Genomic DNA, 27,743 nt, shown 5'->3' with positions numbered 1-27,743 from the left:
ATGGCCTGGAGGTTATGGGAGAAGGCAGTGGTGATGCATGACATGCTCAGAATCACGGAATCACCAGGCTGGAAAAGACCTCCAGGATCATCGAGTCCAACCATTCCTATCAACCACTAAACCATGTCCCTGAGCACCTCATCCACTCGTCTTTTAAATACCTTCAGGAAATACCCTTGGTGACAACTCATGGCACCATGCAGAGCTTCCCACCTAGCTCCCACGTTTTGCTCCCTGCCATACCTTCCCAGGTGAGCTTCTGTCCTCCATCTCACATCTCTCCAGCTCTGGCAAGCTGCCTTCACCTGAGACCTAGCCCCCTCCTCTTCACACCTTTGCAGTCCTGGCCCCATTTCTATGCTCCCCAGCCCATGTGCAGCAAAAGGCGATTGTACATGCCTGCCTGCATCCCACCACCGTGCCTCAGAGCTGGGGCCAGCTGGTCATCCCATTGTCCTGTATTTCACATGACACTGCTCAGAGTGGTCAGCACTGTCTGGGGCTCCTCTCCACATCAGCCCAGTCGGGAAGCAGGGGAAGAGGTGGCAGCCAACACCCAGAAGGCAACACACCATTGAGGCTTGGGAAATCCATCTGATTTTGATGTTTGTGGAGGGTTGTGGTGCTGCCGCTGTCCCCAGGAAGTGGCTGGCAGCTCCTTTGAAGCTGCCTGCCCCCCATCTGCCTGCCAGCTGCCCTCGCCACCACCACTGCCCACAAAGCCGTAGTGGGTGGGCGGCAGAGCCTGAGCGATGCTCAGACTCGCTCTTCAATGGGGTGGTGGGCTGCTCGCAGAACTGATGGATGACGTGCTGCATGTGCAGCATTGGAGGGTGGGTGTTCAGAGTGGTGGTTGTGAGCTGCGGCTGTGGCCCTTTGGGTTTTCCTCCTCTCTTCCACAGCAGCTGGTATTTGCTGAGCAGCAGGCCAAAATCCATTTCTGATTAAGGCAAATTGCATTTCAGCGGGATGCTAAATACTTGCACAGATGTACAGAGGACGTTTGGCTTGGAGCTGCACAAGGACAGTGCTGGTTATAGTATGAACCTGCATCAGGACTGTGCCGGTTACCACATAAACCTAAATTGCTGTTTCAGAGGCACCCAAAAGCAGGGAACAGCATGCACTGCCAAGGTCAGTGGCGACTCTTAACCCCTTCTGCTGATTCTTTCCAATTTCCCTAGGAAAGAGGGTTCAAGTCTTATGAGGAGCAGCTGAGAGAGCTGGGGTTGTTCAGCCTGGAGAAGAGGAGGCTGAGGGGAGACCTCATTGCTCTCTACAACTACCTGAAAGGAGGTTGTGGAGAGGAGGGAGCTGGCCTCTTCTCCCAAGTGACTGGGGACAGGACAATGGGGAATGGCCTCAAGCTCCACCAGGGGAGGTTCAGGCTGGACATTAGGAAAAAAATTTTCACAGAAAGGGTCATTGGGCACCGGAACAGGCTGCCCGGGGAGGTGGTTGATTCACCTTCCCTGGAGGTGTTTAAAGGATGGGTGGATGAGGCACTGAGCGGCATGGTTTAGTGATTGATAGGAATGGTTGGACTCGATGATCAGATGGATCTTTTCCAACCTGGTGATTCTATGATTCTATGATTTTTCCAGAACTGTTTTCTTGCCTGCACTAACTGTGCCTGTTCTTGAGAGCCATACGCATCTTACCCACCTGACTGCATCCTCGGTGTTCTCTTATGGCCTCTTAAAATGCAACAGGAGGCTGCAAATTACTTCATAATCCAAGCTCTCTCTGCCTTTTCACTGCATCTCATCTGCGATCATTACCCATTTTAAGGCATCTTGCATGACACTGCAGAGTTTTCTTCACCAAACAATATGCAGAAGAGATACAAAATGGTGCAGTGTTATTTTTTTTTAATCCTTTTCTTGTCTTATAGGTGGTTTCAGCAAGTGTATCTTTGCATTCCTTGTTTCAAAACTATGCACTCTCACTTAACGCAATAGGCAACTTTTACTGCTGTTACCTGCTCACCATGTCTCTCTAGGCCCAAGTAAGACTTATATTACTCTTTTTTTGTAGCAACCTGCTGGTGAAGAGCTGAACTTTTTAGTGGTTGTAGTCGGCTAAGACGAATTTTTATGAAGTTAGTTCAAAAACAGAAAGTGAATTTAGAAGCCAGATTTAGTTGGGAAAGCACTAATTGCAAAGCATTAGAAGGTGGTAGAATTGGTAAAAAAAAACATGGAAAGAAAATAATGAGCTGCGGGAAAACTTTTTTTTTTTTGCCAGCATCGCTATATTTTCAGAATATTTTGCCCACACTTAAAGTTGCCCTTCTGGGGAAAAGAAAAGGATCCCCTTTTTTTCAGAACAGTCTCTGGGAAACTGTGAGAAATTGTATATTCTGTCACCTTGTCTGTATTGAAATTTCTGTGGCAACCACAGGCAGAGACAGAGGTGAAAAATACTGGGTTGGAGTGGAAAGGAATGAGCGGCTGCTCTTGGGGTATAAAAGAATAACACAGGTGTTGAAGTGCCCTCCAGTGCCAACCCAAACAAAGGGTGGTCTGCTCTCAATTTTCTTCTGAGTTACAAGGGTGTAGTTTCCAACTACAATGAGATTTCTTTCTGTAAAATTCAGTTTAGGAATCAAGATTATTTTTTTAAACTGAAAAATTAACAAGTCCAGGGATTTCTGAACTCATGTGCTTTGGCAAATGAGGACAATTTTAATGGCATTACAATCAAGTGGACAAATGGGACTAATTTGCAGTATAGTAGATTCCAGATATGTGGAAAAATTGCTGGTGATAAAGATTTATGAATACTGTGTTCATGCTGATTAAGAGCCTGGTTGTTGTTACTTACAATTTAATACCAGTTCCCCTTGGATTTTTTTTTTTGTGGTTTTTTTCCCTCTGTTTTGTTTTCATCCTGTGGCCTTTTTAGGGTCAGGAAAAGAAGAAGAGAGCAAAAGGATTTCAAGGATGCAAGTGGGGTCATGCTGCATGCACTCCAAAGAATCAACAATATTTTTGAGGTCATAGACATTGTTGAATCACACTCAAAATGTCAAGCACTTTTGTCTCAGCTGATACCGTCAAGCAGATGTTTGGTTGTTTATTAAACGTGGAGACAAAGCTGAGCTGGTGTGGTAAGGACTGTTGCTTGCCCATGAAGCCTTCTCAGGGCACCACACAAGTGGGAGATGCTTCAGACCTTGGCCACCATGCTTTCCTCTCAGGTGAGATGGACAGTGCATGCAGAAGTGCTCGGGAAGGGGTGGCTGAGACCCAGAGGGTGGTGGAGAAGCCCTGACTCCACTCTTTCCTGCCACCTCCAAGAAAAAGTAGAAGATTTCTAAGGCAAGACATGACTTCTGCTGCTTGGACCCTTAGTGGCAATTCCAGGCAGCCCCAGGAGGGGAACAGGTGGGAAGAGAACAGCCTTTCTTGTCTCCTAGACCATCCATGCCTCTATGGGATGTGTGGGCTTTCCCTCCCCGCTGCAGCACCCCCGTGCAGGAGCAGGACAAAGCAGCACTCAGACAGCCGTAGGCAATGCTGAGCTCCTCATAAAGTCTTTTGATTTCAAAAGAAGTTTTGCATTCAAAAGTTATTAAGCTCTCGGGGCTCTGAGTTCTTTTGTATCCTGAAATGATAGCACTCTGGGAAAGGTTTGGCAGGCTCTCAGCTCCTCTAAACATATCTCGTCAGCAACTGATGCCAAGGAATGGCTATGGCAGGCTGCTGCTCCCAGTGGGAGCAAAAAGCTTCTCTGGGCCATTCTGCCTCTAGAAACTTGTTATGCACTGTTGGATGTGATGCCAAGTTGTTTAGGGGGAATTTCTGTGGCTCCTGAAATATTCTGAACTTGAAGATGGCCCTGTTGCTGTATCAATGTCTAATATTCTTCAGGCTTCTTGTCTAACTGCTCTTTCTTTAAAAGAATAATCCTTGGGATCTGGTGTAAGGTAGCAGTCCCAAACCATCATTTCTTTAGGCTTATCAAAATACACAGGAAAAAACAAACCCAAGAAATAGTCAGAAGAAAAATTGACTGGTCAAGTGAAGTTGTTTTACTTTACGTAATTGTTCCTTTGAAATGTGGGTTTGCAGTTTCATATTGTACCATAAACAGTGGATAGTTCCTGTGCTCTTCTGAAGGTTAATTCACTCTTATGTTACGTGCCTTGTGTTCAGTCTTCATGAGAAACCTGATATGATCTTAATAACTTTCCACCTCCTGCATTTCTTGCTTTTCTTCTCACTTATTTTTACACTTAGAGATTCTTGGCATTGCTTAATTTGGGATGTTACATAAAATACTTCAACAACTAGTGGTTGTTTAAATATTAACCCCAGCAGAATGAATGTAATATCACCAGTTATTTTTAATAGATGATTTCCCTGTTTCAGAGACCAGAAAATCCTTATGTAGCATCTGGTGAAATAAAGTCCAGGAGGAAAGAGGTTAGCAAAGGAGGCAGATACAAAGATGGAGACAGAAAGAGCCACTGCCTTTCTTCATTTAGCTGTGGGCACCCTCTGCCACCCCACCTGTTCCATGGCTCCAACATTTGATGAGCTGATTTGAATCTGAACTGTTAGACTTATTTAAATATTTTGAGGATACATGCTGAAGGTCTAGGGCTGGATATATCCTATACGTGGAGCATCAGAGGTAAGCATGTAGTTGACTGATTTCCCTACTCTTTCAAAATTGGGCATCTCTAGAGAGCAATTCACAAGTTAGGTTGACCATATCTCCATCTTTTTTAAACAAACTAAGGTCAATTTTGCAAAATATTGTTCCAAAACCACCTGTCATTATTGAAAATTCAGGCATTTTGGAATATCTTGCCAAGGAAACAGACATCCAAGTCACCATCCAAAAAGGAATTAGGTGGAGAAAATATTTCTGTCCTATACCTAGTAAGAAAGATTTGAAGACAGTTTAGAAAAGCACCTTAAAATGACATTGCAAAGGTGTTTTGCACCAATGGAGATGACAGTGTGTGTTCAGTGAGACTTTCACGTGCCAACAGCTAATGCATTTCCATCAAAATCAATAGGAGCTGGCAAGGTAACACTTCCAGATTCTGCTAAACAGGAGCTCCTTCTTCCAAGCTGGCCATCAAATGCTCAAGAGTCTAAATCTCCCTCAGAATCCCTCCCAATCAAGTTTCTTTTATGATATTTGGGGCGGTAAGTAATTTTTCAGAATGCCTTTTTAAAAAATGTGAGTGTAGATCCTTTAAGATGCTTCTTGTGACCGCATATACTGGGAAGGGGTTGTGATAGCCAAGAAAATTTGATTATCAATTTGTTGAGTATGTTCTTAGGCAGACCAAGTGAAAAGAGTAATTTTATTTAGCTTGAAGTATCTGGTAAACATAAAGAGAAAAAGGGCTCTGTAGTTGGACAGGTCTTATCTCAGTATCTTTATTTACATTTTCAAAGAACACTGACGCAATCAAGCTACCAAAAGAACTGCTCTCCATCAGCCTGGGAACAGAAACAAATTCATCTTTAATGGTGTTGTGTGAAAACTATGGCAAATGTTATGTAAAACTGTGCAAACAGAATGTTTGTGTTCTAGTTCCAGGTCATTTAGTGGGCAAAAAGAGAGACATTTTGTGTGAAATAGCCATGAAACCGTTTGTGATTAGGTAAGGATAGGATCTGCTAGATCAAACTAATGGTGACATGCCGAGAACCAGATGCTTCAAAGCAAAATGCAAGACATCCCAGTGTGGATAATTATGAAAAAGCCTGACCATAGGGGAAATTTCTGCATAAACGACTTTAGTCCTAAAAGGCTACATGTTTATATTGCTTCTGAGAAGGTTTTAGTCTGATTTCCCACAGACACAGGGCTTATGCAACCAGTGCGCTGCCTGGCTGTGCAAATCCCTGACTCTCTCCCTCCCTGTCTGCTCTTCTGCCTTCAGCAACCTCTGAACACATCTGATCTATGCCACAGGGAGCGAAGGAGGGGAAGTCTCACAAATAGTTAAGTTCCTACAGGTTTCATGAATATAAGCTACTCCCCAGCGAGGAGAGACAGGTATTTGTGCCAGCTCAGGGTGAGCTTACACCTCATTAGAAATCAGAGAAACCACATGGGAGAGCATCTTATAACTGCTCCAACTGTGGGAAAAGCTTCAACTGTGGCTCTCCATCAACATGAGATGCAAATCCTAGGTAGTTACTGGCACTAATGGCACTGTCTCTTTTTCCTATTGATTATAACTTTGAATATCCTCAGGATCTAATATAAATGCTTATTTCTTTGTGACTGAACATGTTCTTAGCTTTAACAACATCCAGGGGCAATGAGTGGTAGTTAAATAACGTGCAGATAGGACATTTCCTTCTGGTACGAGAAACATACAGATTTTGTTGTAGCTCTTCCTATAAAACAGCTGGGCTTAATTTGTGCATGATGCTTTTCATGGGGCAGCACACTAATTTGTAAATTAATTAGAAGTAAGTTGAAGGCAGTCTCATGCCTCTTGGGAAAGCTAGAATTAATCATTTCAAGGTATTGAAACTTTGCCTCTTTGCCACACTAGACTGTTTGACTCTTCTCTGAAGTCCACATCATTTTAGATGACCTATATTACCCCTCTTCTCCGATCATGACTGGGAAATCATGTGATGCCCATCTTTTTCACACTGAACTGCTGCAGAGTCCTCAGGATGGAGATACACAGTGTCTTCAAAGCTTGTCCATCCTTGCAAGGACCCTGAGCCACAGTGAGCTGCCCCATTCCAGCCCTTTCCCCTTGCACTGCCAAATGCCACACCATGCACCACTTCTCCATAACCTTCACAGCAGCACGAATTAAATGAAGCCACCTAGAAGAAGATACATAGTCCTTACCACGTTGCTTACATTGTCTTGGATGGTATTTTGATATTAAAAAAAAGTTATAGAAGGAAGTCCTAAGGTGGAAAGGTGAGTCCCCTAAACTAGATGAAGACATGCATACGTCCGTCCCACAAAATGCAGCAGCTGGCATAACATTGCTAATGGGGAAAGTTATTCACAGATATTTTGGCAGCTTCTCAAGGTAGTCTTATTTCAATTGCAAATGAGAACCTCTCTTTACTTTTCATTAACTTTTGTGCAATTACGGTATTGTTCCTAGGACCAGAACTGGGAAGGCACTTTGGCACACTCACCTGTGGGTTACTACCCCTAAAATAAAATAAATAAAATAAAATAAATCTATATTTCATTTGGAGCCCCAAATGATTTACAAGATGAATCAACCTGTCAGGGACGTTCAGCGCTGGCAAACAATATGTCATGTCTCAGACAGTGGATTACACAGTTCAATAGCTTGACTGCAAACCTCAAATATGCAGGAAAACATAGTGCTGGAGACTGTTTAGGCAAGATGTTAATTGAACAAGCTCAGAAATTCATACTGTATATACATTCCTCCCCAGCGTGAGCTGAGCCATGTGTTCATTCAGTTTTCTTGGAGATGAGGCTTTTATGCACATGGAAGAAGAGGCACTGAAAAGTCCTCAGTGGCCTGAGTGAAGAGGAGCAGCAAGACCCGCAGACCCAAGGGGACAGACACCCTGGTAACTCTGAAGGATTGATGGCTCTCCTAGGCAGCTTCTTTCTGAAAGGAGACTCAGGAGAATTCTGCTTGTTTTTTTTCATGAAGTTGCTAAGTGTTATGTAATTTTGATAAGACCACCTATTTTGATGTAACATTGTGCTTCTCTGAGCAGCCACAGAATGACAGAATGACAGAATGCCAGATTGGAAGGGATCTCAGGGATCATCTGGTCCAGCTTCTTAGGTAATAGATAGTTTAAATGAGATGGCCCAGAAACCTGTCAAGCTGAGCCCTAAAAGTGCCCACTGTAGAGGAAACAGGCCATTTTCTGTGCTTTTTATTTGAACCCAAGTCATTTATGTCCATGCATGCAACATACTTTACATTCCAATCTTCTCTTCCATGTTTACCACACATCCTCACTTCCACACTCCCACATAATCTACTAGGAGGGTGATATTTTGGCCTTTGAGAGGATTCTTAACAAAGATCAGATGCTGCCATCACCTATGAAAGAGCCAGGTTTTCCTTTACCAGCTGTGGCATGCGCTGGTAAAAAAAAATTCCTCAGAGTGAACCTTACAGCGAAGTTTTTATATTTAGCAGGTGAAAAGTCAATACTCAACCTGTAGTGAGATTTGCTCACGGAAAAGCCCTGGAAGCTGTTCTTAGCAGCGGGGAATTAGTCATCCTTGGAAGGCACTTTAGCTGCTCGGCACTTCTGGCTTGCACTGGGCTGTGCTGTGCCACGTGTGAGGACTCCTTTGGAGGCTGCACAGTGTTAACAGCAACTCCTGCTTTGCCTCAGGTGTTGAGTTTAAGCACATGGTTTTTGGTTATTTTCGGAAAACATGAGATCACGTTCCAGACAGCTTTCTCTCCAGCCGTAAGACAGTCCTTCTCTGGGCTCCGGGGGCCTTGCTTCTCCAAGGGATTTCTGCTGAACAGATTTGGAGATGCAGGAAGGTAGGGAGGCTGAGAAAGGGACATTTTTGGTGTCACATGGAGATCAGGCAGCGGAGACAGTGGAGCAGTGAGGTCACGGAGCGAGGTCTGAGGAGCAGAATCTATTAGCGCATCAAAAGCTGTGGATAAAATAATGCTGCACTAGGACTAAGGCAGCTCCTAAAAAAATTCACAAAGAGGAAACATAGGTGATCAAGGAAGAGGTCAGTTTGGTAGACCTGAAAGCTGTCTTGTCCACAAGGATGCTACCTTGGAGTAATGACTCTCCTTTGGAAGAAGAAAGGTGGCTGCAGCCTGATGTCCCCTCCGACATCCAATTACCCCTGATCTCCAGAACCACTGTGCCAAAGTGAGAAGAGCCTTACTCAGGACTCCAAGGGGATTGCTCAACTTGGACGGCCAGTGGAGAAAGACAAGGAAAGCCCTGGTGAGGATTATCCCATCTGATTGTGGGGGCAAAACATGCACTCTGGCAGGAACCAGTGGAGGCTTAGCTGTGTCCCTTCTCCCAGACCAGCCAGCCCTTCCTTTCCTCTGTGTCTCAGATAAGGGTTTGCAGAAAATAAGGGCTGTTGATACATAGTGTCCCCTCTTTATAAGGAAATGTCTTGAAATAATACATACTCACATCTTTTAATGATGTCTCTATCATGTGGCAGTCTAAGAGCATGGGAACCTTGAACAGGATATGTGGACCTGTGAATAATTTTTCTGTTGGAGACTACACTTAAAGGTAGTGCTGGGGGAAATCAGGAGGATTTGGAAATTCAGATTCTTTGCTAGATATGACCAAAACGAGCAAGTGTGAAAGTGTTAGAAGAGACACAGCATTTCATTTAGACATCTTGTCTTGTATTGAAACATTGTGATGTTTTCCTTGAAGAATTTTCAGGGCCACGGTACCTCTCATTCAAAATACCTAGAAAAATAAAACATGAAAAAGAAGCCAGAAAAAACCCCAGGCTGAACAGAAAGTCTTGTTTGATACAAGACTGTTGGGAGAGGGAAAGTGGTGGTTTCAGCTGCTAAATTGTTCCTTCAGTTTTACTGCTAAGCCTCTCCTGAGTTGTTCCAATGGCACAATGGGGTCTTAAATCTTGTAGGGGATCCTCTTGGCCCAGGGAAATGCCTGGGTGGCCTGAAGCCAAGGACGCTGCTTAAGACAGGGTACAGTTGTGTTTAGACCAGGCATGGTTCTCTGTATAGGTCCAAAAGCACATGGGAAGGCAAAATACAGCTGAGAAACTCTCTCCTGTTTTTGTTTTGTGGCTTCTGCAATAATCTTTCAAAGGAACCTTATAAACGAGAGTAGTGTTTTTTTTAAAACATTGCCGTGATGGTAATACTTTACTGCTGACTCCTTTGTTATGTGTTAATGGTGCCCTCCTCTTAAGTCTACTCATAAAAGAAATTTAAACCTCAATGTGAAAGTCCTTGTAGAGTTACAAATAAAACACATTTGTGCATTTTTCCCTGATAGGTGAGACACTGGAGTGGCTCTGCACTTGGATTTAGCATCAGACCTTAACCAAGAAGCTTACATGTCAGCTGCAGCGCCTGACACTATATGTTTGGAATCATATGCTCTATGTACAAGGCAGAGCTATAAAGGAGTATCTCACTTTTAAATCAAAGGGAAAGGGAAGGGAAAACCTCACACAAATTAAGAATAATATAGAATATTACATCTAGAAACTGGATAGAGTGATTCATAATCTGTACCACACTTCAATCATTTCTTTAATATAACTTTTGAATCAACCTATGGAATATATTAATGTAGAGTTTATTTCCCTGCAAGTGAATTCTGCAGGCTTGTTCATAGGTCTATGGAAAACTCTCCTTTCAGTCACACTCTTTAATTCTATATATTGCCATAAATAAAATAGGAAGAGAGGGATGTGTCTAATTTTCCCAAACTGGCTGGAGTATCACCATATGTACTGTGCAGGCAGCCCAGTTCTCAAAGCACTAGACTACTGCTATCTGCGTGAGTGATGAGTGCATGCAGATAACAGTGAAGTTTGTGCATTTTCTGAGAAATCTATGGTTTAAATCATGTGTTGAGAAGCCTTCTAGTTTTATTTCCTATGCTTTTAGTGAGCAATTACTTATTTGGAAGTAAATGAAATACAAAAGCCCGAAACCATAAATGAGTGGGAAGTGTGGACTGATTTCTGGAGAAAAGTGTAGTGGAAAAGACAGGAAGGCTGAATTTAGACAGACCTTAAACATATAAAAATTAAGCCAACTATCCCTCAGCTCTTGCCAAGAGACTTTGTTTTTATACACAGAAAGAACGAGGGTCTCCGTAACCTCACTGAGTCATGAGGAGGTAATGGTTTGGCTCACCTAATCTTGTCTTTATGTGCTTTTCTGCAAAAGCAAGGACTGTCCTCTGTGAGCACTGTGGGGGTCAGCTCCTGCTTAGCCACTGAATGCTCTCAGAAAAGATGAAGTCTCAAGACAACTTTTAAGACAGACAGGATCTTGCTGTAGAGATCCTCTGAGCTTTTGAGGGCTGGCACCTTTCCATATGGTAACCACTTCGAAGCAGATAAAATAAGGGTCATCCCAGCTTTTGTATTCATGGGGAGGAGATCAGTTTTGACCCCAGATCATCTTCAAGACCCTCAGGAAAGCTTAAAGTATGTGTGCTTATGTATGTGATCTGGGATGTGTCTGGTATGAAGCCCTTCTTTATGCATTATGTGCGTGTGGCAGACCTGGGGACGTGTTGTTTTGTGCTTTTGGGTATGATGTGATGTACATCCCCAAGGACCAGCCAGGCAAAGGCAGTTGGCTGCTTGGAGCTGCCCTGAGAGTCAAATCCAACACACTGGTCCTCATTTGAGCCATGCTGGCAAAGCTGGTATGTGATCATAGGTCTGTGGCCACACTGAGAGTGAAAGCATCTGCCCATCTAGAACATGAAATGAGCTGCTGGACGCAGAATCCCACATAGGTTCTACTTTTCTTATGGTGGCAGAAGGAAGCCAAAAGCTTTCCAAAATGAGACAGAAAATTAAAAACCGAAATTGTTTTCATAGTTGGAGAAAGGAAGAAAATGTGAGAGAGGCACCTCAAATGGATCTTTATTTTTGTTGCAAATAGTCCCAGGATGAAGGCAGGAGCCTTATACATACCCATATGGTTTCTACCACAGGATACGGTAGGGCTGACAGGTTTCCACTGGGAGACTTAGATTCTGTTAAAGAAGTATTTTCTTATGAAAAATATTTTTTGTCAGAACATTTTGGGCAAACTTATGGTATGGACATGAAAGGCTCTGACAAGCGATGCTACAATTACTCCATCCATTAAAAGAACAGAAGCTCTGGAGGGGCAGGAGGGGTGAGAAAGGGGCAGTCCGTTCCTCTCTGTGGTGATGCTGAACATGGGCTGCACTGTCTGGAGCTCTAGCCATATCCAGAATCCTTGAGAGGTGAAAGCTTTGGGGGCTTGCAAGCAGCACGGCTGAGTGGCAACCTCTGAGTCTGCACCCCATGGGCAAGCCAGCCGTATTATGACTTCCAGCCATGTTTTAATCCGATTGACGGAGTGGCCAGAGATGCTGATGGGATTAAAGCTCAGCAGGATGACGAAGCACTCAGGATTTGCCTTTGTGCTGATTCCTGTAGCATACCAAAGGGGAATGGCTGCTCCTGATTTACAAGCTGTTAGAGCCCTGCATTGAGGGTGGAGCGTTTCCTTTGAAATATGGATCCCACACAAACACACCTCACAGTCTGCAGCCTTGTGCATGGTCTCTTGCCTTGAGATATTACCACGAGGGACACAGAGGCACTGTGGGGGTGATGGGCATTTGGCCCCCCTTCCAACGAGTTGACCTGCCTGGCAGCAGTGCTGCAGGCACCTCATTTCTCTCCAGCAACCAGATGACAACTGAAGTAATTGCACTCAGGGCTAGCTGGCTCAGAGGGAAATTTGGGCTGGGGTCTGTAGCTGGTGTAAATCACTTGGTGCTCACTGGCAGCAGGCGAGCAAGGTGGATTTGCACCAGCTATGGATTTTATTCATTGCACTTACGGACTCCTTTACTCTGTTTTCTCATATGAAAAGGGAAAATTAAGGTAAACCTTTTTTTTTTTTTTTTACAGGAACGGTGTCTCTAAATGATCTGACTTAAGTAACAGTGTGGGTAATGGAGTAACTTACAAGTACAAAAAGCGGCTGCCACAAGGACAGAGAGCGCTCCCTCTTGAGCGAGCCTCAGATTTTAAGCCCTGAAAGAGCAGCTTGACACTGTGTGACGTACCTGCTAATATTCCTAATCCACGTCTTTATAAATACACGTTCCCGAGAGGGGCAAAGGGGTGATGAGGGAGGACAGTGAGTGCAGCAGGGAAGAGCTCTCATCCTTGGGCTGTGCTTGCAGGAAGCAGATGAAGGTGCTCACAGCCTAAGTGGATTAAGCCTGGGGAACGTCAGTTCAAAAATAGGATCTGCAACCTGACATAAAGATCTTGGGAAGCAAGAGGATTTGCTTATGACCAGTGCTAGACCCCTGGAGGAAGTGAAGGAGGGTCCAGTCTTGCTGGCATTTCCTATACTGATTGAGGACATGGATCCTCCTCCTCCTTGGGGTATGTTCTAGTAAATAAGGAAGACGCACATATTATAGCATGATGTGAGGAGCAGTGACTCTTTCAGACTTTTAATCATAGTAAACACAACTCTATTTTTTTTTCCTAGATTTATGTGTGCAAAAGAAGCCCTGCTGTGTTTCACATACAAACTATCTATGCTATAAAATGGCAGCTGTGATTTCACATCAGTCTTTCAGCCCTCAGTAAAGGTTTTTCTTCTTGTCCTAATACTGCAAGAGTTAACAGCTTAGGGGATGGAAACAGGTCTGAAAGTCTCCAGGAAGATAATACTTGAGAAGACAGGTTTAAGCTAAATAGGAAAGCAGATTTCATCAGCCTTCTTGGAAACAACCTGACCAGACACTTGTGATCCGTTGCTAAATTTGGCCTTTGCCTTTTCCATGTACAGGAAGAAAAAGGCAGCAGTAATCCCCAGTGAATTTGGACACGCACATGAGGGGCTGAATGCCTTTGTTTGTTATAGGTCCGAGGTAAATGGGTGTTGCAAACATGACTCATGACAAGCTTAATTAAGACAACAAACATGGGAAATGTAGCAGAAGGTCACGCATCTTTCTTCATGGTTTTGGCAACTGAAGATTTCTCAGAGAGATTTCAATGTGCTGCACCTGCACAAATATAAATAGAGTTTTAATAATGATTTTCTCTTTCTCAAAATGATTTTTATATTTTTTTGCTGGTGTTAAAATAGTCAGAATAGAAAAAAACCTGGCCTAATGCATGAACACATTAAGTTGTGGCAAGCCAAACTACAGCTGATGAAAATAAAAGATGTTGTGAACATATGACAAACCTCCTACAGTCAATTTGGTCCTGCCCCAACAATGACAAATTTACTCCTGGATGAATCAGAGTGAATGTATCAGACACTCAAATACCCATCTATCCATGCAAAACCTGCCTGTTTATCAAACTTTCAAATGCATATTTGGTGTTGGAATGAGCTCACTCGCTGATGGAGGAGTTTGTTCCAGACTCATTACCTGAGCTTCATCTCCCTACAAATGTTGTGTGGAGCCTCAGATTTTGGTTCAGAAAGGTTTCTTCCTAAGACAGCTTGTATTTTGAACAAAATGATCCTGACAAGTCGATAGCTACAGACAAAGGGTTCTTGAGAAAGTGGCGGTGATATCACCTCTGTTAAGTGGACAATAAATTCAGGTGGGGGAACTGATTTAATGCTTCGTTCATGGGAGGCACTTCTGAGAACTTCCCAAACATTTGGAAATCTTAGTCCTATAAACTTGCAGCACTGTGCTTAACAACCGACAAATAATATATCACATTGTGCTCAGGATGGACTCCATTTACTTTAATTGTACACCTGAAAGGTAAACATCCCCTCAAGTTAGTCAGCTGGGCTCTTCCTATAGTCAGCTGAGAAACAGTGGTAGGTAGGAATATCTGACAGGAATTGATCCCATCCTGAGTTACATGTCTGCAGTAGATGAGAGAACTCCATATTTCTCCATATTTCTCAATGGGGAAGCCAGACAAGGGAGCCCTGGTGATTAGCTGAGGCTGCCAACATAACTTTCTGATGGCTAAAATTAAATTAAATGAATCCCAACCTCAGAAACAGAACTTGTGCCAAACCACTCCTTCACACAAAGGTCTTGTAAACACATGATTCTTCAAGACTTTAGACAAGTTTATACAAAATATTTGAAAATTCTATTATAAAATTAAATTCTCTTGAGGGTGTTGAAGCCCAGTAAGGCAGATTTGTACTGGTGTGGGCAAAACCCATAGCATGTGAAACTGATTATCTGGGAGGGAACTTTTCAAAATATATGATTTTCAGGTTAACGTAGCCTCTCGATTTTCCCTAGAACTCGTGCTCTTAAATTCTACGGAAGCAATTGAATATTCCCTGTCCAAATTAAAATAATAAACAAGTATTAAATTGAAGAAACTGAGAAAGTGAAATTTAGATTCTGCAGTGAGTTTAAGACACAGCACTGGCAGAGTCTATCCCAGGATTCTAAAGTATTTTAAAATGCATCTAGATGGAAATTTCCAAAGTCACAAGTAAAGCTGATATGTCTTTAAAAATCTACCCCTTTGTTTCTACCTTTCTTTCCAGTCCCTTAAATTCAAAGCAGTAAAACCACTAAGTAGTTATAGTCTCAGATTGTCTGCTGGCTTCTGTGATTAAAACATCCCATTTGCATAAAGCAAATATATGTGTTTGAGTGAAGGTTTTGCATGGTTTACTGTTTAAAATCAATTGTTTGGATAATTCTAGTTACATTTATGGATGGATTTATCAGAGTATTCTCCATTAAATCACCATACTATTTTATTTTATTTTAGCACCCTACTAATAATTATGAAACTAGATTAGTCTGATTTTCTCTTAAAGAGATTTAGTCACACCACCCCCAGCATTCATATTAAGCATGTTTACAAACCAGGAAAGCATGCACATGGCTAGTGTGAATTTCTGGAGAAACTAATGATGGGCAATTTTGCCACCAGATTCCTTAAAAGCTTCTGTGCTCTGTTTTTCCAGGAAGAATCTGTAAGGCCCAATTATTTACAGGGACAGAAAAACATTGCAAACAGGTAAAATGAATTCCCACTCCATTGTGCCAAACCCCAGTAAATGCATAAAGACTACAAAAAGCAGTGATAGGGAAAGGTCTTTCCTCCAGGATTGGCACAAGCATCTGTGCTGCAGGAGGAAACGCTCCCAACCATTGCAAAGTGACGTTGCAACAATATCCTAGAGTCACCCCTGTTGCAAGCTGTTGTGTTTGGGAATGCTGCAGCGGGATTAAACAGCACTCTCGAACAGATTAACCAAAGCGCAGCAGCATCTCTGTGCAGGTCCCTTGGCTGAACTGGGGACAGCAGGATGCTGTGTGGTCTCTGTGCATGCCGGCTGTGCGGTGGGAGCAGCTCTCACCAGCCAGGCTTTGCTCCCCCAGCGCACAGTGCCCAGTGTGAATGTCTTGGCGTGAAAGAGGAATTGTGGTCGTGGACTATTTTGTTGGAGGCCCCATTTTTTTGCTGGCGTGGGTTGCACTGCAGTGAGCTCAGCATCCTGCAGGGTCCTGTCCAGGCAGCCTGGCTGTCCCAAGAAAAAATTAGCATCGACTCATTAGTCTAACGGCTATCAACTTGAACGTCCTATGAATTCCTCTCAAAGCTCATTTAAAACCCAAAAGCTAAAGGGCAGATGAGCACTGTAATGAAGGAGGAAGTATCATGTTTTACTACCAGATTTGAGAAAAATCCTATTCATAGCCCTACTGGGACCATACTGGCTTCTGAAATATATTTTCTTTTGAGATCTGAGCCAAGGATGCAAGTCACAGTGACACGACTTCTGTGAAATTTGCATTTGCAAGGGAGAGAAGGGAGAAATCTGTATAACCACAAAAAAATTACTTTGAATACCAAGGCAAGAATGCACAAGTAGGATTTGCTTTCACTCCTTAATTTTTATTATTTTAGTGTGACTATGTGGGATTTATTTTAGGTAGAGAAGACCTTTAAGGATAAGAAGGAATTTTGGATGATCAGAATAAGCAGGTCTCACATCAGAATAGTGACACTGGTAGCTCTGGTCAGGTTGGTTTGCTCTCCTGTGCCTTTTATTCAATGTGGAATGGTAATAACTAATGAAGAAAGGACTCTACGGCTCTTACAGAGTCATCTCAGGCAAAACTCCCCTTTTAGATAAGGAAACTTTACCGGAGTGACAGCCCAACATAGACTGTAAAATCTGGTCATTAAAACCTCAGCTAAGCGGATAAGAAACCAAAATCCTTCAGGCAGACAAGTAAAACGGGATTTCCATCCTCCGTAGCTATTCACATCCTACACATGAGCTCTGGCATCTGTGGCAGAAATGTTAAAGGAGTATTGATCTGCAAAATTTGGTGTGTAATAGTGATTCGCAGACACGGAGAGAATATTGAATCCTTGTTTCTTGTTATTCCTCAGTGGGCTGATCAGTTGGGGAATGCTGGAAATGCAGATGGCATTTCCATTTCTCCTTTTCATCCATCAAGTGGTTGGTTGATGGTCCCTCCAGCTGGTCACTGGTTTTATTTTTTTCCCTTTCACAAATAATACTATTGAATGTTGATGTATGACATAGCCATTATGTTATAAAGCAAAGGTTTAATGAAAGGAACTAGTTATAAACAGGCTCTTGCTCCTGAGTAAAATGAAAGCAATTTCTTTCCAGGTAGCTTTTAAGATAACTGGTCCTGTTAAATGTATTTTTATGTCAACGTACATTTGTCCTGCTCTGAGTGTTACAACCTACATCTGCAGGCAGGACTGTGAAGCAATTTTCAAGAAGAATAGCCATGAGCACACCAGTGTCACCTCACCCCAATGGGAGTTAAACACAGTCCTACCAGCTGACGGCACGTTCAGCCATAGCAGGGAGGAAGCCCCAGGGTACCATTTCACATCTAGTATTTCTACCTGACCCGCCAGGGTCAGACCCTTCCTGGTGTCTCCCTTGGGCTGATCTTACACACATCTCAGAAGAAAAAAGTTGTCCTCAGAGAAAACCACTGCTGCTTTTTACTGAGGACTGCTCATGCCATTACAGTCTGGAGCAGGGAACTTGGGTCAGTGAGCTTGTGTCACACACTTGACCTCTTCACCTCCTTTGAAATATCTACCCAAATTTGGCCAAGCAATAAATGTCTATAAAAAAAATCCATCCATACATAATCCATGGAGACTTCTGACTCCTGATCAGGTTTTGAGCAGTAAAAATGAAGCATGAGACCACGTGCTGGCGAAGAAAACAAGATATTGAATAGCTGTTCATTAATCAAGTGCTTGGGAGAGGGGTACAGCAGTAAAAAATAGCATGCAGTTCTTATAATTAAAGGCTGTTTCAGGATGCATATGTACAGAGGGAGGTGGGGGAGTGAAGTAATATCACACAAGCAACCTTAATTTACATGTCTTGTGAGTGCTCAGCTTGCTAATTCTGCTGATGTTCTATGGGCACAAGGTGGGGTTTTTTTCTGTTGCATAGAGTGCTTTGCTGCCTTTCAGTTCCCTGTCCTTTTCTGGCTTTATAAAATGTGGAATATTTGTGACTGCCTTGTGCTGCAATGATGTGATTGCAGAGCTCTTTTCAGCTCTGTGGAAGAAATGAAAGGTTGTGCTCACTGCGAGCAGTTGCTAAGACAGAAAGAAAGAAACCCTATTTTAAGCTGTTCCACAGAAGCACATACTGGCTTGATTGGTTATTGATTCCAGTTTCATTATGGAGAAAGCACATTTTTAGCCACAAATATGTGCAGCCACGTGTTGAGTGTGACGACTGTATCAACTGTAAGGCTCTGCTGTGAGCTGTGCTGAGCCTGAGCATGTGAAAAGTTGAGGACCTACATGTCTCAATATAGCGGATGGCACCAGTCTCTTGAGGAAAGTTTTCTTGGCTCCTTCAGCTGTATTGAGCTTTGGAATCAATTCAGTTAGGAATTGGTTGTGACTTGGATCTTGCAGGCTCTCTCAAAACTGGTGAATTAAACAAAGCTTCGGACTGCTTTGGCCATTGGAGTAAGACCGTCTGTTCTGAAAAACTGTTGGATTAGTCAAGGGAGTGGTGGAGCCCACATGAATTATTGCCCTCCTGAACTGTGCCTAGGCATGGGAATGTGAGTTTCTAAGAGGCGCTACAGGCTTTTCTGTGCAGGATGGATTTGCTGCCAGACCACGTGCATGGGTATGGGCATGTTCAGTGTACAAGGAAGCCACGAATATACATAAATATAGGTGTGTATACATATATAAACATAAGCAGCCTTATTTGCCAGAGATATACAGCCAGGTAATGCCTTGCAAATCTGTATTTCAGACTATATGGGGAGAAGCAAACTCACGCATCTTCCCTTGGAAAGAAGAGATGTGAGGACTGAACAGTTTTGGTTCTCCTTTTACCCCAGAGAAGTCAGACTGGAAGTTTTGTGGCATTTCACTGTTAGCCAAGGGCAGGAATAATATGAGCAGGGAGTAGGAATGCCTACAGGTTTTTGGGATACCCTTTCTTCAGAGCTGTGCCAGTTCAGTCTTTAGTTGAGAATAAATAAAAACAAAGTACTTCCCTGAATCAGTGTTTGTAGGAACAGAATACAGGGTCAGGCACATTTAAAAAGGACATTTTTCCCCTGAAGAAAGCCAGAGTCTATGAAAATGAACAACAGAAAGACTTGGAAACCGTTAGCTATTTCCTGAAGGCTTTTCCCATTCCTTCTCATGCAAGTCAATGCATGCTTTGCCTGGATGAGAGTGTGTATTCTTTTTTTTTCAGAAGCACTGGAGGTATCTTATTTTCCTTTTGTGGGAAGGTTCCTGACCCGGCAAACTTTCCCCATTTCTTGGCCTGGGGGAACTGAAATGTGGTCACTTGAGTGGGCTGCAAAAGCCATCTGCTTGGGCTTGTTTTCAGAGGAGGCTTAGGGCAGATATCCCACGACAACAAAAGAAGAGGAAGGAGTCCTCTCTGTGCCTGTTGGCACTGGACTGCTGTTGAAACAGTTGTTTCTGAAATTCCTTCTCACTTGTGGTGCTAATTGTATTTTAGGAACAGCTGCGCATGTGCATACAATATTACATCTGTTTGTCTGTTCAGATCAGCTGGGTACCTCAAGCAATACTCTTGGTATTGGTTGACCCATGTTGAAATCTACTTTTTGCCTGATTTCAGGTAGGAATTACAGACCTCATTCTATGCTGACTTGTGAATCTAGACGATTGTCCTTCTAAATTCTGATAATTCATTTGTTATCAATCAGCAGGATTCTGGCCCAAGTCTGTGATGAGAGTTGTCTGGCCTGCAGGCACAGGTTTTCCCTCTGTGTCTGGCAGGAAAAAGGACAATAGCAATAACCTATTGCTAGAAATTTGCCCACTATAGGGCTGGAATATGGCCAATATGTACATCTGTAGCTATATTCTCCCAGTTCAAAACAGCTCCATTTCTTGTTCCAGTTTCCCTAAATATTTGATCAGGCTATAAATCTTCCTCTTTGGTCCAATGAATATTTAATTGCGTGTATAAAGTCAAACAGCTTTAACAAGAGGGATTTGGAGCGATTCTCCTCCACCACAGCACACAGCCATTTAATTACTGTTGTAGAGCCATGACAAGCCTCTGCTCTGACTCAGACAGCACAAAGGTTTGAACGTGGGCTTCCCCCACAACTGTGTTGTAGGATCCAAACAAAAGGGAGATATTTTCTTGGTCTTGCCTTGGGGTTTTAGCCCCACTGGCCTCAGTTTGCCTGGTCTTGATGTCTGTATCTATATTTCTGAGTCAGGACCTGAACCTGGGCTCCCAGGCCATGGGCTGAGTTGGAACTCTGTTGTTGAGGGCTGTTTCCTAAGGTAGAGATTGGGCTTGGAGAGAGCTGGTTGAAGGAATCAAAGCAGAGGTGGAAACCAGACGTTGTGACCTCTGCTCCTTTCTAGCTTTAAGAAGTGGTAGAAACGTGCCCACGGTGCCCAGTTCCCCGCAGGCCTCATGTGGAGGGAGCCTGGTTTCTTGACTGAGGATTGAGAGTTCACTAGGTATCAGTGGAATGAAGAGGAGTGGGATATTGCAGTGCTAGCATGGTACCAAGAGCCTGTTTCCTGGCCTTGATACTTGGTTAACCCTAGACTCAAACACATCTGTGTTCTACAGTCCTCTCATCCTTGAAGAAGCAGGGGGATAGATTTTAAATTAGAAACATAATATAATTCACTAATTAGCTGGAATGACTTGCTTCCACCATTTTGGTCATCACAGATAAAGGGATTTGGCCTTTCGTTTTTGTTTAGAATGTACTGTAACTTTGGTTTCTGGAAGTGCTTCTTTTTTCATACACTTCAAACACAGGGCTCAAAATAGGGAGAACAGGATCAAACTTAGCATTTCATGTTTCTCACCACTTCTCTAGCAGAAAATATGTTTCCAAAAGCAAGCCAAGACTACATCAAAATCATATCATCCCTTGTCCTTTTCTGCTTAATGAGCCATCTTCATGTAGATCAGTTAGCACAAACACTTATTTATTCATCCTTTCACTAACCAGTCAACCACAAAAATATAACTGACATTTAAATGGTGCAGGAGGAGAGACAGGCAGGTTTGCCAGGCTGGAGATAGGGCCAGTATTTCCACAGTGTAATAAGAAGGCTCTCAAACAAACACCAGATGAATTAATTGAGACTGAACTGGAAGATATGTTTTTTGCTAAGGTTAATGACAGCTGACAGCTTGACCTATTCTTGCAGTTTACTGTACCGGCATCAGTCCCAGGCTCTGTTTGTGTCTTCTCTCTTCAGATGTCCAACGCTGGATTTAGCTTCTGCACAGCGTGGGGAAGTCCAGCCCCTTGCAGGTCATCTCCCAGCCCCAGTCCCCATTGCTGGATGTCCCCAAGCATATGCCAGGGACTTCTTCTCCCAGTGTTCATTCCCCAGGGTCCCTCCCCACTGCTGTCAGAAGCACAGGGTGAAGGCTGACAGTAGTGCTAATGGGGCATGAGTATGTATCAATGTTTGTCATGTGGATATTAGAGCTTGTGAGTATGTTTACCAGCTGCTTCCATGACCTGGATTTAGACTCTTCCTACAGGGGTCCATTAGCAGAATTTTCATACCGTATTTATTCTTGGGGAAAAGGCATTGAAACAACATGACCCCAAACTGACTAACAAACCTGAAAACTGCAGAGTAAATTGTCACATGGAAAAGGCACAATCTGCTCAGTGCCTGCCTAGTAACGGTGCTTTCTTGTTCTTCTGCTTATTTTAACCTAATGTTTCTATGCAGGTAGCATAAGGCCATAGGCAAAAACATCTCACAAGTACTCATTGACTCCAGATGTGTCAGGTCACTGTGGATTTCACAGTTGTTATCACTGATTGTTATCACCTTGCAGCTTAATGAGACACCAGCAGGAGCAGCTTGAACTCTCAGATGATTTTTGTGCTTGTAACACATTTTTAAGACACATCTTGAACTGTGGATAAGAGTTGAAGGCACATATCAACACTGCCAGGTGGAACCTGAAAATCGATCCTTATGGCTGCTGTCTCTGTAGGAGCCACCAAACTGTCCAGCTGGAGAGGAGACTGAAGGGCAGGCTGAGAGTAGTATCTTATGTGGACATCATTCCTTTTTAAAGCCAGGGTTAGGTCTCTTCATCTAGGACAGAATGTGCACCCGAATAACCATACAAAAAGGTGCCAAACCTCCAAAACTGAGATAGAAATAAAGTTTTGGTCCTGAAATGGACCTAAGCATAGTCATGGGTGTTAGGTTATGTAGGGAAGATGCTGATGTTGGGAATCGCATTTGTAGTAATTTCCAAAACATGTTAACAATTACAATTAGTAGATTCAGCAGTGGTGTTCAGAAGATGTGGAAGGCTTGGGTACTATGCGTGGGATTCATTACACCACTCACTGGATGGCAAAGTCTGAGGTTCCCCTTACTAACCATGGAGAGAGCAAGGTTCATTTGGCTGAGCTTACAAATGTATCTTAGGGTACCATGGCTTTCCTTCTGGAGGTACCTCTCTTAGAAAAATATCCTGGAAACAACTTGCTTTGTCCTGGACACGTTTCCTATAAACATGCAAGTGAGATCAGATGATTCTTACTACCATGCGGCAAGGAGATCTGCTAAGTACAATATACACAAACAGGAGCAAATGGATGCTGGTCCTTGGCTTGTACTGATTAATCTTCCCAGGGAGCTGGCCTTGGCTTTCCAAATTGTAGCAGAAGTGCTACTGATAACAGCTGCAGTGAGTTTCATTTAGTACTTCGCACCAGATTGTACAGAGCAAAAAAATTCTAACGTTAGTGGATATTCTGGGTACCTTCTACAGGCATTTTTTCCTCTTGAAGACCAGTCGGCAGACAGTTTAAGCCCTTTCCTATAAATACTTCCTTCCTCCTCTTGTACACAAAATTGAGTTGGCTTTCTGCTGTTTGAGCATGGTGTCTCCCCAGTCTGCCCAATGTTAGAATGCAAGGGCAGGAGTACAAGTCTTCGTGGTTTTGTTGTCCCACCTCTTCCCCTTATGCTTTCAGCACTATTTCATCTTCACGCTTGCCCCTGCATGCTCACTCTGACCCAAGCCCTTATCAGCTGCTACAGCCGTATCCGAGGCTGACATTCATAATACTGAACATTCATTTTTGCCATTTTGTGGGAGAAGAAAGCAGTAAGCAACTTCTCTGTGAGCTCTCAGACTCTTCCAGGAGCATGCTGCTAATGGGCTGACTCCCAAAGCAAAGATCTTTCCCATCTCCCAAGGATTTCCATGAGATGTGTGGGCACTTGGCACTTCAGATTAACAAGCTGTCCTGCCAAAGCAGGTATTTGTACTGATTTTGCTCACTTTTGCTCACAGAGGAACTGCTGCTTCCAGAAATGACCCTCTTAGAAGCCTCAGCCCTGTGCTGGGGGTTCCTGCACTGTATCAGGCTTTGCATTTATTTATGCACTAAGAAAATAGTTGTATTTTATTCAGACCCACTATGAACCTGAGGAAAAACAAAGCTGGACATCTCCCAATATTGCCAATTGGTCCTGTTGTCGAGTGGTTCTGTCAGCAACTTATTTAAGACCTTAATCCCTTTCAGCAATTAAGGTGGAGTTCAAGGCAGTGTGGGACTAGAAACAGGAGTGATTTTCACTTGGATTTTCATCTTTTATTTTCTCTAGTGTTATAACCTGATAAAGAGGCAATGGCAGTTCACAATGTGCTATTCCGTTCATTGTTGCCTGCTTAAAATGAGGAAGGTGGAGGAGTAGGAAGAAAAGACTCCTTTAAATCTGTAGAGGAGCATGGGTGCCTGCAAGAGCCGTTTAAAGAAGTAGAGCCACTTTAGCTTGTTGATCGATTTCTGCACTGTAATTTATGCTGCCATTCACACAGCGTCAGAAAGCTATTGTGAACCTTTGTATAAACCCACGCTATAGATTTGGGGGGCTCTAGTCCATAGCTCTGCCAGCACAAGCATACTGGTGATAGGATAATGGCAGGTTTTGCTCCTAAAGGGTTTGATTTCTTTATTTGGAGGGGGTTGATGTACAAGAGGAAGAATTTTAATGATTCCCAACAGACCACCCGCTTAGCTATTAACAAAAGTAAAGCTACAGTTTATGCATCCTGATAGAGGTGAGTTTTGAGAAAAGATGTGAAATACAAACCAGGACCTTTCACAGATGATTTGTGGAAGGCACTTCATGAAATACCACATCAGCGAGATACCTCAGAAGAAAGACCAGGCTGGGAAATTGCTTCAGAGTAGCAGCTAGGGGAAAGACACCATTTCTTTGGGCATCACCAGTCATATGATAAGGGAAGCTAGAAGGAAGATCATTCAGGAGGATAATGTGTGCTGTGAGCAAATGGGGAATGGACTCGGCACTGGTGAGACCACTCCTTGAATACTGTGTTCAATTCTGGGCCCTTCACCACAAGAAGGATGTTGAGGCTCTGGAGCGAGTCCAAAGAAAAGCAATGAAACTGATGAGGGGGCTGGAGAACACGCCTTATGAGGAACAGCTGAGAGAGCTGGGGTTGTTTAGCCTGGAGAAGAGGAGGCTTAGGGGAGACCTCATTGCTCCCTACAAATACCTGAAAGGAGGTTGTGGAGAGGAGGGTGCTGGCCTCTTCTCCGAAGTGACAGGGGACAGGACAAGAGGGAATGGCCTCAAGCTCCGCCAGGGGAGGTTTAGGCTGGAAATTAGGAAAAAAAATTCACGGAAAGGGTCATTGGGCACTGGAACAGGCTGCCCAGGGAGGTGGTTGAGTCACCTTCCCTGGAGGTGTTTAAGGGACAGTTGGACAGTGCTGAGGGGCATGGTTTCGTGATTGATAGGAATGGTTGGACTCGATGATCCAGTGGGTCTTTTCCAAACTGTTGATTCTATGATTCTATGATTCTGTGATTCTATGATTCTATGATTCTATGATTCTATGATTCTATGATTCTAGGACAATGACATAAAGGAAGGATGCTGAGGACAGGATCCATCTCAGCTAACATTAAACATTTAGTCATCTAGGCTCTTTTTGTGGTCAGCAGAGGCAGCACTTTGAAGGCATGATTCATCTGACCTATTTTGGGCACTAACCTACCTAGGATGAGGTGACTTACCCTTTATGCACGCCTGTTTCTTCGTATTGATTCTGAATGGAGCTTCAGACACATAGCACAGATAGACATTTTAGGTACATCAATGAAAGTTTGACAAACCCTCCTTTGCATGTGCGGTGCGACTATAAGAGAGGACATCCACTGCCACGTGGTATCCGAATCTGGGACAGTGTTCAATCACCATCCACCTTTGTCTCCAGGAGATACAAGTAACTAGAAAGACAGAGGATGGAAACAAAGAAAAGAAGGCAAAAGAGGACAAGGAGCTTTGGTTCAGCTACATTATGTTTCTGCCCTCACCAAGAGCTGCTGTATGTAATATGGGAGATGTAGGCTGAAGACAATAATGCAAGAAAATAAAAATGAAAAAATGAGTCTTAAAAGTCTCATTTAGAAGTGAGCTTCTACATGAACAACTGACATTATCATAACTATCCACTAAAAAAAGGATAGTGCTATTTTCTCATCAGAGTTCTTTCTGAAATTGCATTCTGGAATATTTATGGACAATCTTAAACTTGCTGAAATGTAAATTTTGCACTGAAAATCAGGTTTTGCATGGGCAAAAATGAAAGTTTTTGTGATGACTGCAGCACAAATATCGGTGAATGGTTCTTTAAGCTGTGTTGCCAGAAATGTCACGAATCTGTTCAAAACTCCAAGGAAGGGAAGTGGTTTGAAATTCCTAACACTGCTTTTTCAGCCAGAAGAGCCATTTTGGGTGTATTTCACATGAAGCATGTCTTCAGGGCTTGATATGTCTTCATTCTGGGCCCTGTATTGTGCCAAAGAAATTCTCAGTGTTTAACAAATAATAATAGAAATAAGCTGTGTAAGCATATGTGAATCTTCACTTTATAATTTTACGTGTAGAAAAATGATCTCATAGACACATAGGAAATAGAGCAGATGGTAAAACGTGTGTTGGACTAAACTCAGGCAGCAGAGTAAGTCTCCTAGAGAAGAAGAGCACAAATGCTGGAGAGTCGCCTCCAGTCATGCACATGAAGCATGTTTGTGAACAGAGATAAACAGAGCGCAGATCAAACCAAATTAGGAGATCACCTTTGATCTATTGTTTTCTCCTATTACTGCAAGTGCAATGCTGCGATTTGTCATCCCCTGCATGGACATTCAAACGTGTTCGCTCTAGGAGAGCACTCAGATTGTTTACTGGGTATTAGGTACCCAGCAGCATTATTCCAATTTTGAACTTGTGCAATTCCACTCATTTCAGACATCTTTCATCTGTGGTGAAACTGGTTTGAGAAGGTGGTTCTGGATAAGGTCTTACAGTTCAGCCCTGCTGCTTCTTTCCTCCAGATATCCTTGTTGGCAGAGATGTATGAAACTTAGTTTATACTACTGTTTCAAAGCACGGCTTCTCCCTCAGTGACTAGGGCCAGGTTGCAACAGCAAGGTAAGTTGGGAAAATCAGGAATAACCATGAACTGCCTGAGCTCAAAACTGCTCCTGGAAGAAGGGAAGTGAGAAATGGAATTATGCCAGACTGCAAGGATGTTTTGCTCTGTGTACTATCAAAACAGAGGCCAGTGGAGCATTATAAAAGCAAAGCATGCAAATAGAACCTCTTCACAATGTATTCCCCACCAAAAAGTTTGTAGGTAAACAAGAACTGCACATCACAGATCCATTAAAGCTGAGCTGAAAGATTCCTTCAAATGATATAAATGTAAATATTATGAGTGCAAGTCTGGCCAGTTTGAAGCCCCTGATTCATGTGCTGTATTAGATTTATGCCTGCCTCGGGAAAAAAAATTATCTTCTGCTGTCATGTCAGTTTTTACTCTCTTTTCTCTTTGCTACAGGGTATCTGATGGGCTATTCTGGAATGTTAAATACAAATCACCGCAGTTCTGTATTAGATATGCTTCTCTATATTATGCAGATCATGTGCTTTGGAGACCAAACAGACTCATGTTTATCCACTGACAATTTCCATTGTTATCAATGGCAGTGGCTTTGGAGCAGCTATCGAGGATTTCACTGCAGAATTTAGTGATGAAAATGCAAGAAAAAAATTAAATTAATTTTAAAAATATTTCCCACCCTTTTTAAACTCTAGATAATAGGTTTTTGTACACAGCAATGATAGCATAAAATAATCAAAATACAGAGCAGACTATCTGGACATGGAAGAAAAAGCAATGAGTTTTTTGTATTGGGATGCTGAAATTTCTGTGCTGAGATACATTGAAGTAACAGGATCCTTTTTTGTGGGGGGTTGGAACTTGGGGTGGTAGTGTATGTGTTTTTTTCTTTTTTTAAGATCAGTTTATCTACTAGTAGGCTAATATGTTATTTTAAAGCACAGGGTCTTGGAAGAGAGGGTCTGGATCTTCCATTCACCCAGGTGCATGTCTTGGGGAAATGCCTCCGCACCTCTGTTTTCACAAGGGTAAGCCATGTCTGCTTAAGTGGTAGAGTTATTCAGAC

This window comes from Phaenicophaeus curvirostris, chromosome 1 (assembly GCF_032191515.1).
Source record: "Phaenicophaeus curvirostris isolate KB17595 chromosome 1, BPBGC_Pcur_1.0, whole genome shotgun sequence".
Taxonomy (NCBI): domain Eukaryota; kingdom Metazoa; phylum Chordata; class Aves; order Cuculiformes; family Cuculidae; genus Phaenicophaeus; species Phaenicophaeus curvirostris.
The sequence above is the reverse complement of the archived record's forward strand: the minus strand, read 5'-3'. Positions refer to the sequence as shown.